This window comes from Macrotis lagotis, chromosome 4 (genome assembly GCF_037893015.1).
Source record: "Macrotis lagotis isolate mMagLag1 chromosome 4, bilby.v1.9.chrom.fasta, whole genome shotgun sequence".
Classification (NCBI taxonomy): domain Eukaryota; kingdom Metazoa; phylum Chordata; class Mammalia; order Peramelemorphia; family Peramelidae; genus Macrotis; species Macrotis lagotis.
This window is the reverse complement of record NC_133661.1, coordinates 16,516,110-16,528,265: the sequence shown is the minus strand read 5'-3', so window position 1 is coordinate 16,528,265 and position 12,156 is coordinate 16,516,110. Positions and strand designations below refer to the sequence as shown.

General features: G+C 31.3%; 1 protein-coding gene across 3 annotated transcripts in view; it reads left to right on the top strand.

The window, feature by feature from the left end:
- PCDH15 (protocadherin related 15) overlaps positions 1–12,156 on the top strand; it is a 2,110,989-nt gene that overhangs the window by 562,877 nt on the left and 1,535,956 nt on the right. The gene's annotated exons all lie outside the window — the stretch shown is intronic.

Below are 12,156 nucleotides of genomic sequence, written 5' to 3'. Positions count from 1 at the left end.
GCTTTTTTATTTTAAAGTATGTTCATATCCTGAAACTACAAATTGTTAGATCCACATGAATATTTCTTAATATATAAATATAAATTCAAATATAATATTGCACAGATATGTATATATGATATATGTGATATATATTATATGTATATCCATTGTTATGGCTATTAATGCATTGATTTGGGAGCTTCCTTTTATGATTTCAATAAAAACTAATTCAATCCTAGCTAGCATAAATATTGAGATATCTTATTTTGCTTGAGATATAATCCCATAAGAGAAGCACTATGGATACTCTTATACTAGAAGATGACAAATATTCCTCTTTGTAAGTCCAGGAGACCATACAATGAGATGTATTGTTTCTTGAGCCCTTTGTGCATTACCAGTTGTTACTGTATTTTAATTCACTAATTCTTGCAACTCTGACTCAGAACAAAATGGAAAGAAGATGAATTGAAACGTCAGTGAACTTTCTGCTATTGTCCCAAAGGGGTGTTTTCCTTCCTTCAAAAAATAAATGAAATAGATATCATGTTTTACTGTTTTGTTTCATTTTTTTCCTCTCTCAGTATTAGAATTGTCTCCACAGATGAAGATTTGAATTTTCACAGTGATTTGTTGTTTTAGTGCAAGGTTCTTGAATATTGTGGTTGTATGGGTGTTTATATGTAATTTAGTCTTATGAACCTTATGGCATCTTCTCTTTAAAGAAATAAGTTAGATTATGTAAGATCACAAAAGAAGCTAGTTAAATTATAATATAGTATTAAATTATGTCTGTATATATTTCATAAGAAAATATTCTGACCCATGCAGATTTTTATTTTTCAGTTGAAGGATTGTCAAAACGTATTTTTTTTTGTTCTTCCATTGTTGTACCTTAGGATTTTGTGACCAACCAATAGTTTCTTGGAATTTTCATTACAGGCTAGGATATGAACAGTAAATGGTAGAAGACAAGCTCATGAATTTCTAGATTTTAATAGAGGATGTGATAGAAAGGAACAAATATTGGTTTCATAACCGGAGACCTGGATTGAGTTCTAAGGCCAAACAAATGCAAAAGATGTTATGCTAGGAAAGTACATTTACTTCCCTGGACCTCAGTTTTTCCATCCAAATAATGAGAGTTAAGCAACCTGCTAATAGGCAACTAGATAACAGGGATTCAAATTTTGGACATGGAGTCAAGAAGCTTCAGATACTGCCCAACTGAGTGATTGGCTTTTTTCTGTTATTCTCACCTCTAAAATGAGAATTATAATAATAGCACCCACCTCTCTGGTTCTTGTGCAGATCAAGTAAGTTAATATTTGTAAAACACATTGCAAATTTCAAAGCTGAACCTGAGTAGCAGTTCTTGGTTATTATTACTATTATTATTTTGCAGGGCTTTCATGATAAACTGTGCTTTACCATGAGCAACATTTTATGAATGCAAATCATTGCAATTTAGTTAGATTTTTTTCTGTATTTGTATAATATATCAACCTATATTATGCAACCCCCAACCACACAGATGATCAAGTTTTCACTCCAGCTTGGTTCTCTGTAACTGTTAATGAAGTCCAATGTGCTTCACCTGTAAGACCTATTAAGAGCTTAGTCTAAGGTAATACAACTCACAGCATGGGACCCATGATAATTATCATTATTATTCACTGCGTTTCACTCACAGGGCGGTTGTCTGAAGAACATGAATGCCTTTAGGAACTTTGAACGTCAACTAAGCAGTAAACTTCCCAGCACTGCTGTGAAACAGGTCAATTTGCATTCATTAGACAGTCCCACCATGTTCTATTTTTCTATCTGTATCAGAAAAAAATCAGCTGAACAGATGGAGGCGTTATTGTGCTTCAGTGGTTGGCTTATGCTCTCTGCCTTGGCACCCTTGGCTGAATAAAAGGTCATAGGATCATAGATGGAGTCATAGGAGTCCCCAAACCACTCATTCTAACACCCCCATTTTGCTGTAGGGGAAACTGAGGACTAGCAAAGTGAAGTGTCTTGCCCAAGGTAAACCCAAGTAGTAGATAGTGGTGGCATCATTTGGACCAATATCTTCTGATTCCTTGGCCAGGATTCTTTCTACATCTACCACATACATAAAACAAGAGTGAACTGATTTAATCAGAGTCCATCGAAGGCTCAATATTATTGAGAAAAGTTTGGAGCTGGAGCCAAAGGCTAAATAACTTAAAAAGACAATCCTTGCTGAGTGGTTACTATATGTACCGCCTTACACTATTGATGGGAATATAATTTTAAAACGTAGGAAAAAAAAACCTCTAGTTCCTGCCTTCAAGGAATTTACTTTGTATATAGTATGGAGGAGAAAAAATACACCCCTCATTCCTTACATGTAGTTCTGGCATTCTTCCTACCATAACATCATGGATCCTTAACATTTGGGGAGGCAAGAGGGAAAATGGAAAAATAGCCGTATATGGATTTCATTAAATGAGATTTTAGAGTATTACTTCATAATATACATAAAAGAAATCAATTTATATATAATTATTATTTTAAGTGCATCTAAAGTAGAATATTAAATGCAACTTCATCATTATATAAGCTGAGATGACTTAATAGATCTTTAATTGAAAAATATTTTGATTTGTTTGAAGAAAATTGTAAAACATTTGATTCTCTGAACCCTATTCCTTTTCTGTGATGTCTCTATTAAAGAAAATTATCATGATATAGGAAAGTCTGTGGTGGCTGAATTAAATAAAGACCTACAAAACAAACATATACATATATATATATATGTATATATATGTATATATATACATATATATATATATATGTATGTATGTATGTATGTATATATCTGCTCTGCAAATTATTTCCAAGTTTTAGCCCAATTTGTCACAGGAATGCTATGAAGATCAAATATGATAGTCCTTATAAAATATACTGTAAAAATGAAAGCACAAAGATGTTCATTTGTAATATTTTAATTGATGAAATATATATCACAGGTGCAAGTTTTAAAGAGTCAAAAGTTGTTCTATGAAGATTTATGTTCTTTGAATACCACTTAAAGAGATAATCCCTTCAGTGTGCTATTTTAATCATTGGGTTTTTTTCAAATGAAGCTTCCAAAACATGGTCTCCAAATCCCATTTAATTTGGCTTACTTTAACAAATATTGATATTCTTATTAAACATTTAATAATTATTTTATTTAAATTTAAGTTAAATCATTTGATAATTTATTTTTGAATTATAATTCAGAAAAAATATTTACAAATATTAAACTTTTTTCTGCTAAAAATACCAAAAAATCCCTGAAGAATAAATCATATAATGATAATAGTATGTGTCTAGTGCAAAGAGCTAGTATGAAATGTAAGGGAGATGAACTGGACTTTCCATAAAACCTATATGAGTAAAGGCTATCCTGTTTCACCATTTCTTTTTTAATTGATATTTTATTTTTCCAAATACATGTTATGAAACTTTCAACATTCATCCAGTTAAATTTTGTTGCCATTTTTTCTAGCTCAGTAAAATAATTATTTGATAGTTTAATTGGCATGGGACTGAATAATTAATTTAATTTGGATAGAATTTTCATTTTTAATTTATTAGCTCAATCTAACCCTGAGCAATTTTCCCAAATATTTAGATATAACTTTATTTCTATGAGAGGAGAAGTGCTTTATAATTGTTTTTATACAGTTTCAGAGTTTGTCTTGGGAGGTAGATTCCCAAGTATTTAAGGTTATCTATGGTTACTTTAAAATGAATTTCTCTTTTTATCTCTTGCCCTAATGATTTATATTGTTTTATTTTATATCCTGTTCCTTTGGTGCATTTGTTAATTGTTTGAAGTAATTTTTAAATGATTTTCTCCGGTTCTCTAAGCATACTATCAGATCATTTACAAAGAGTGAAAGCTTTGCTTCTTCATTGTCAATTCTGATACTTTCAGGTTCTTTTTCTTCTCTTATTGCTAGAGGTAACATTTCTAAATCTATATTGAATAGTACTAGTGATAATGGGCTTCCTTGTTTCCCCTGATCTTATTGGAAAGGCTACAAGTTTATCACTATTATATCTAATATTTGTTGATATTTTAGATAGATAATACTTCCTACTCTAAAGAAAATGCCATTTATATATAAACTTTTTAGTATTTTTAATAGGAATAGATGTATTTTATCAAAGGCTTGTTCAACATCTATTGAGCTAATCATATGGTTTTTGTTGGTTTTGCTATTGATGTGTTCAATTATCTTGAGTGTTTTCCTAATATTGAACCATCCCTGCCTGCCTGGTATAAATCCTGCCTGATCATGGTATATTATCCTCATAATAATTTCTTGTAAACTCCACTTTCATTATTCCTATGTGACATGGTAGTGAAAAATCTATTAAAATCAGAGAAAAATAAAATAAGGAGGAGAAGCATACTTAAACAATAATGAAAATGATCTATTTAACAGATGATGTATTTTTGTACTTATAGAACCCTAAAAAATCAGTTAAAATTTAATTGAAAAAGATGATTTCAAAAAAACCCCCAACAACTTCTGAGATATAAAATTGTAGTTGTTTAGTCATTTTTTCAGCTCTATCGAAGTCTCCATGATCCCATTCGGGGTTTTGTTGGCTAAGATACCAGAATGTTTTGCCAGTTCCTTCTTTAGTTAATTTTACAGATGAGGAAATCAAGGCAAACAGGATTGTGTCCTGCCCAAGGCCACATAACTATTAAATATCTGAATACATATGTGAATTATGAAGATAAATCCCTGACTCTAGTACCAGCCATCTATCCACGATGCTATCTAATTGTCTTGTGTGCCACCACGTAAATCATTAGTATGTTTATATAATAACAAAAAAGCAACTCAAAGAGATAAAATGATAAATTGTACTTGACAGTACTCTGGAACACATATACTACTTGGGAATATACCTACCAAGAAGTCTAAAAGCACTATGTAAATACAACATTTTATAATAAAGAATTTTTACAAAAATACAGACCTAAATAAAATGAATATGATATTTATTGCTCTCAAGTAGTAAAAGTTAATTTCTTAAATGACAATACTACCTTAATTTATTTATTCAATGTCAATTTATTATAACTACCAAACAACCACTTTATAGAAATAGAAAAATAACAAAATTCATATAAAAAATTAGAAATTTTGTGTCAAAAATTTTTTTAAAATGATAATCAAAGGGGCCTTTCAATGTCAGATTTTAAATTATAAAAAGGAATAATTCTCAAAATTATTTATAACTGGCTAAAAAACTACAAAGATTCACCATTGGAGCAGATGAGATATATAATATACAGAAGCAAATATAGCTAGCTATTTTTAATTTAACCAATGCAAATGTGCCAAATATTAGTAAAAGACCATAATATTTGCCAAAAACTTCTAAGAAATTTAGATAGTTGGAAGGCAGAATTTAAGTTTAGATCAATACCACAAACCTTGTATCAAGATAAGCTGCAAATTGGTCTGTGACCTACATAAAAAATGTCACAATTACCATATTAGAAAACCATTCAGACAAAACATATAGAAGAAAAAAAGTAATGACTCAAATAACCATAGAGATGATACCAGAAGATAAAATGAATAATTTTGATTGCATGAACTTTTAATTGTTTTTTAAAAATCAAATCCCCCCCCAAAACCCTAAAAAAAACTAGAAGGAAATTTGAGAAGTAAAAAATATAATTCCACTAAATTCTCCTGATAAAATTGCTATTTACAGGATACATAGGTAATATATTCAAATTTTACAAATATTAGAAATTCCTCAATCAAAAAATCAACAGGTAATTTTCTAAGTAAGGAATCCAGGCTAGCAATTGTCACATAAAAAAAATATTCCAAGTCTTTATTGGAGAACTTCAAATTAAAGCAAGTCTAAGATCCCTCTTCTTATGCATCAAATTGGCTAATATAATAAAAAATGGAAATGATGACCATTGGAGAAATTGTGTTGGGGTGAAAGACCCATTGACATTCTGTTGGATGTCATATGCATGGAAATAGCCATTGTGGAAAGTAATTTGGAACTAAACACAAATGTTTCTAAAAGTCAAGTCACTTTTGAATCAGCTATAGCACTACTAGGCTCATACCCAAAACAAATGACAGTGAAATTGGAAGAGATATTTACATGCAAAATTTTTTTTTTATAGCTCTTTTGTGGATGCACAAAATCTCTGGAAAGTAAGAGGATATCTGTCAATTGATGAAGATCCAAATAATTTATGGTATATAATATAATATAATTCATGAAAAATGTTTTTAAGAAAATACAAAGAGATGAGGACTTTATAATTTTGCAACCCTAGAGAACCCCCCAAAAATCTCCTTGAAACAATTGCAAAATTCAGCAACGTAGCAGGATATAAGATAAATGCACATAAATCATCAGCATTTCTGTATATGAACAACAAAACCCAAGAACAAAAGATGGAAAGAGAAATTCCATTTGAAATAACTATAGACAACATTAAATATTTGGGAATCTACCTCCCAAGACAAAGAAATTGTGTCAGCATAATATAACTCTCCTCACCCAAACGAAGTCTGATCTAAATAATTGGAAAAATGTCAAATGCTCATGGTTAGGTCAAGCTAATATAATAAAAATTACAATTTTACCCAAATTAGATTACTTATTCAGTGCCATACCAAACTACCAAATAACTACTTTACTGAGGTAGACAAAATAGTAACAAAAAATCATCTGGATCAACAGAAGGGCAAGAATAACAAAGAAACCAAAGGGGAAAAAAATGGAAAGGAAGGTGGCCTAACTCTGTGAGATCTAAAACTGTATTGTAAAGCGATAGTCATCAAAACTGCCTGGTAATGGTTAAGAAATAGAACAGGGGATCAATAGATTAGCATAAGTTCAAAAGAAACTGCAATAAATGACTATAGCAATCTACTGTTTGAATCCAAAGACATCAGCCTCTGGGATAAGAACTCGGTATTTGACAAAAATTGCTGGGAAAACTGGAAAATAGTATGGCAAAACTAGGCATAGATCCGTATCTCACACCCTATACCAAGAGAAGGTCAAAATGGGTACAGGATTTAGACATAAAGAGCAATATCATAGATTTATTAATAGACCAAAATTAATCTATCTGCCCTATGGAAAAGGGATAAATTATCGCATTATAAATTTCAAAATGAATGATTTTGACTTTAATAAATTAAAAAGTCTTACAATAATAAAATGAATGCTTCCAAAATTAGAAGAAAAGCAGAAAGCTGAGAAACAATCTTCACAACTAAGAATTCTGATAAAGATCTCATTTCTAAAATATATAGAGAATTGCATCAAATTTATAAGGTCACAAGTCATTTACCAATTGATAAAATGGTGAAAGGCTATGAACAGACCATTTTCAAATAAAGAAATTAAAGCTATATACAATCGTTTGAAAAAATGCTCCAGATCACTATTGATTAGAGAAAAGCAAATTAAAACAACAATGAGGTATCACCTCATACCTATTAGACTAGCCCAGATGAGAAAAATGGAAGATGATCAATATTGGAGAGGTTGTGGGAGGATTGGGATGTTGATGCATTGCCAGTGGAGTTGTGAACGAAACCAACCTTTCTGGAGAGCAATATGGAACTACGCCCAAAGAGCAATAACACTGTTCATTCCCTTTGACCTAGCAATTCCTATTCTAGGTCTATATCCAGAAGAAATTATAGAAAAAGGAATGTTTCAAAATATTCATAGCAACTCTTTTTTGTTGTGGCAAAGAATTGGAAATTGAGGAGATGCCCATCAATTGGGGAATGGTTAAACAAGTTATGGTACATGAATACTATGGAATACTATTGTTCTGTAAGAAACCATAAATGGTTGGACTCTAGATTAGCATGGGATGAATTACAGGATTTGATCCTGAGCAAAGCTAGCAGAAGCAAGAGAACTTTGTTCACATTAACAACAATATTATGAGATGAATAACCTTGATGGCAGCAGCTCCTCTCAGCAGTCCAGAGAGCTAGGAAAACTGCTTTTGACTGGTTATGGACTATATTATCCCCAACCAGAGGAAGTAAAACAAACAAAACAAAACATATAGAAAAAAAAAAACTTCTGAATCTGATGAATGATTTGTAAAAATTATCTCTTATGTATTTCTTTCCCTTAATCCTAAATCCTTATGCTGAAAATTACTAATTTGTAAATGTGTTTATCAAGATATATATTTAAAACGCTAATCTGACTGTTCCCTGCTAAAGGGAGTGGGGTGGAAAGGGATGGTGGAGGGAAATTTTGTAACTTGGAAATATGCATGTACATATGTGTGAGTAAATGAATTAAAAAATAATTTTGTAACACATTTTCAAATTGAACTACTATTGTTACTTTTATTATTTTTAACTTTATTTTAATATACTTCAAATGGAATGGTGGATAATCTGTGAAAGTTTGTTGATTAAATATAAATGGAAATATCAAAATGCCCTTGAAATTTTAAATGTATTAAGTCTGACAATTAGAGTTCAAATTTGAGAAGCAGGTGTTGCTATTTTATTCTTTTTAAAAGACTCATTTTCTAAATATAAATGCCCTAGGTATATTTGTGGTTTTGTCAAGTGTTCATATTATGGAGATCCAAAATTTAAAATCTACAAACAGTAGAACTATAAATGAAAATAGCCATGGAATTAATTATGATCTTACAACTAGAAATACAACTGGAAAGTGCAGACTACATAAAGTATTTTGAATAGTACCAAGGAAATTATATTTGAAAAATCATTCAATTTAATATTATAAGTAAAGCATTCAGTTAATCTAACATTGTTAAGTACTAAAGATTACTTAAAAGTGCCATTAACAATTTTCAATATAGCTATTTAGACTTGCCTTGTTCAAACTTCAAAGTTAATTTCTTTCTCATTGCAGAAGCTCCTTGCAAATTGATGATAAATATTTCCCAATGTTTGGATGTTTGAATTTATTTTTGTAAAATCTCACATACTCAGAATTTCAATAGGCATTAAAAATATCTTAAGCATCTTTTTTTTTGTCACAGACACTGCTAAGTGCTAGTGTTCAGAATAAGAGAAGAAATTGGTGGCCATTTGGTTGAGCACATGTTCAAGAAAAATCTCCCATTCATACTCAAGCAACAATTAGCTATCACTTATCGTAATACCTCTATTTCATAAAAAAATATATATATCTTTAGTTGGAACAGATCTATTAGTCCTTAAGAAGTTTCACAGTCTCTTACTTTAGATAACAAATGAGTCTCAAAAACTGAAATTTGCTCCTCAAGTTTGCACAGGTAGGAATGATTGGCTTTGACAAAAGGAATTATCATAACTGATAGAAGACCATCTATGGGCTATAGCATACTAGATCCTAGAGGGCAGATTCAATTTGACCTTAATGTCTGTGTGACTAGTGCTTAACATAGTACCTTTGCATATTGGAGGCACTTAATAATTTTGGTTTAATTGAGTTGATTATTTTTTAGCACAATTTGAGCTTAGAAATTGAAGTCATATCTTAAGTAATTGAACCTTGAGTGAATCTTTGATATAAGTGAAGGTTGTAAATGGGAGTAGGCAGGCTGAGAAATGAGAATAAACATATTAGAGGGGATTAAAAGTGGATTGACTTGACTGGACCAGAGGGAGTGCAGTGAAAAATCAAAGATAAGTTGGGAGTCTAAGTTTCATCTAATGAGCAATTGAGAATATATTGGAGGTTTGGGGACATCTTTGTAACATATGGCGACTTATGATGATATGATGATGTCATTGTGGAGATCAGAATTTTATGTTATTATGTTAAACCTCGTAGGATATAGCTTCCCCAAGCATGTCTCGCTCCTGTATTTATATATCTAGTACTTAGTATTGGTCCAGGAATGTAAACTTATTAAACACTGATTGGTTGAGGTACAGGAGTTATATGGTGGTTTAGATGGTTTATACTTTCCACCAGTGGAGAAAGAGCAACAGAAACCAAGAATAACACATACTTTCCAAAGAAAAGGAGTATTTGTGAGCCCATACTATTTTCTGTAACACATTCTGTGATATTTCTTAGGTGATTCCTCTCTGTTCTCTTTCTTGGTGACAATAGTAGTTCACATTACTTTAAGCATCATCTTTATGCAGTTTACTTTCATGCTTGTATGTGTTTTCCTTCCACCATTAGATATTTTTTTGAAGCTAGATGCCTTTCAGTTCGCAGGATTTACTCCAGGTCCTGATGCATGCAAAGTAATTAATAAATGATAGTTTACTCTATATACTCTATATTTTAGGTCTCTACTTAACTATACAGCCCAGCCTTTTTCCTGACCTTCCTTCATCAACTGCCTATTGAAAATTTCCCTGGATGCTTCTTAAGTATCTCTAGATCATTGCTACCCAGTTGTTGAGGGAATGGCAGTCGCTCCCTGTTTTCAACAGAATCAATTATTATCTTTCCCTTATATTTTGTAGAGCCATTCAACACGGTGTCTCAACTTACCTTGGCAAACAAATTATACCAATATCTCTCCTTCCTGCAATTTGTAGTCCACTCAATTTGGTTGTTTGGTTCTTCACATAGGACAATACATGTCTCATTGGTGTGCCTTGGCACAACTTGTCTCCCATATCTAGAACACACTCCCAACTCACCCTCTTTACTCAGAAAAATATTGCTTCCTTCCAAAATCTGTGAAAGGGAAACTCTTTACAAGAATCATTTCCCACTGCCCCCATCAAATTCATTTATTATATATGTCCAAATAATAGCACAGTTGTAAGTTATTAAAGATTAATGTATACACATGTGTATATGTATATAAAGCATTTAGACATATATATGGACATGCATGTATGAATTCGTGATTATTTTCATGACATGTTTCAAATTCAGAGAGAATTTAATCTATTAAGATTATAAGCATGTATATCATCTCTATAAATATATATAGACATGAATTTATGTATTCTTATGTACAGATGAATGAGTATGCATTTTTCTTTCATGTATGTTATCTACCCTCATAGATACATGCTATCTGCTCATATATATTGTAAACTCTTTCGGGGAGATGAAGGTCTTCATTTTTTGCCTTTGTTCCCCAGAATCTTAAATGATACCTAGTACATAGTTAATGCATACAGTTAATACATGTGTGATTGACTGGTTCATATAAGGAAAGTACAGCATGTAGCCAAGGATAATTTGCTTGTAAGTGGCATCAGGTTTTTCATTCAGGAATTATAGCTCCAGAAACAATCACATGGTGATTCTAAGGGATCATAGCAGGGCATATGGTGTGGGAAGGAGATTAAATAATAGCAAAGCTTCTATATTTAGCTTTAGGTAATGGGTGGTCAAATCCTGTCTCAGTTGCTAGTTAGGTTTTCAAAACAAATACTTTTACATCATTCAGACCCATTTTTCTTTATTAGAAAATATTGTATATGACTACTTGTACTGCCTTTAAAAGAAAATAAATGCCATATACCTCTGAAAAATCTGACTTGAGAAATGAGAACTAAGCCAAAAAACTTTTGTGTGCCATCAAATTCTTCTCTATTATAATTTAATAAAGGTTGTGAAAAATCATAGAGTGGAGGTTTGAATGTTATTTAAATTGTTCATTTTATTACTAAACTATAACTAATTCTTAAGAACTCTTCACCAAAATCTAATTTCAAAGTCTGGGGTCATTCTTGCAGAGCCCTTTACTCTAACACCCAGCCCTTATTATCACCTTTTATCATGCAACACCAACCATAAATATGAAAAATATCACCAAATTTGAAATGGGATATGTCTTTATTCAATTTTAAAAAATGAATCAAGGAGGATTATAGAACTTTGTAAACAGAAATGGTCCTTACTAATCAGCTAGTCCATCTCTCCCACAGAAAATAACTATTACCATTAGACCCTTCCCAAAATTATCATATTTCCCTTTGTATAAGTGCTCCCACGTATAAGATGCACCTTACTTTTGGGCCCTGAAATTGGAAAAAAGAATAAGACAAAAAGTTATTGAATTCAAGTTTTATTCATCATAAAATTCCTTCAACTCCTCATCACAATTCCCATCCATGAGCTTGTCCTCATCTGTTTGATGAAAAATCAATATCTTAAGAGAGACTCTACCTG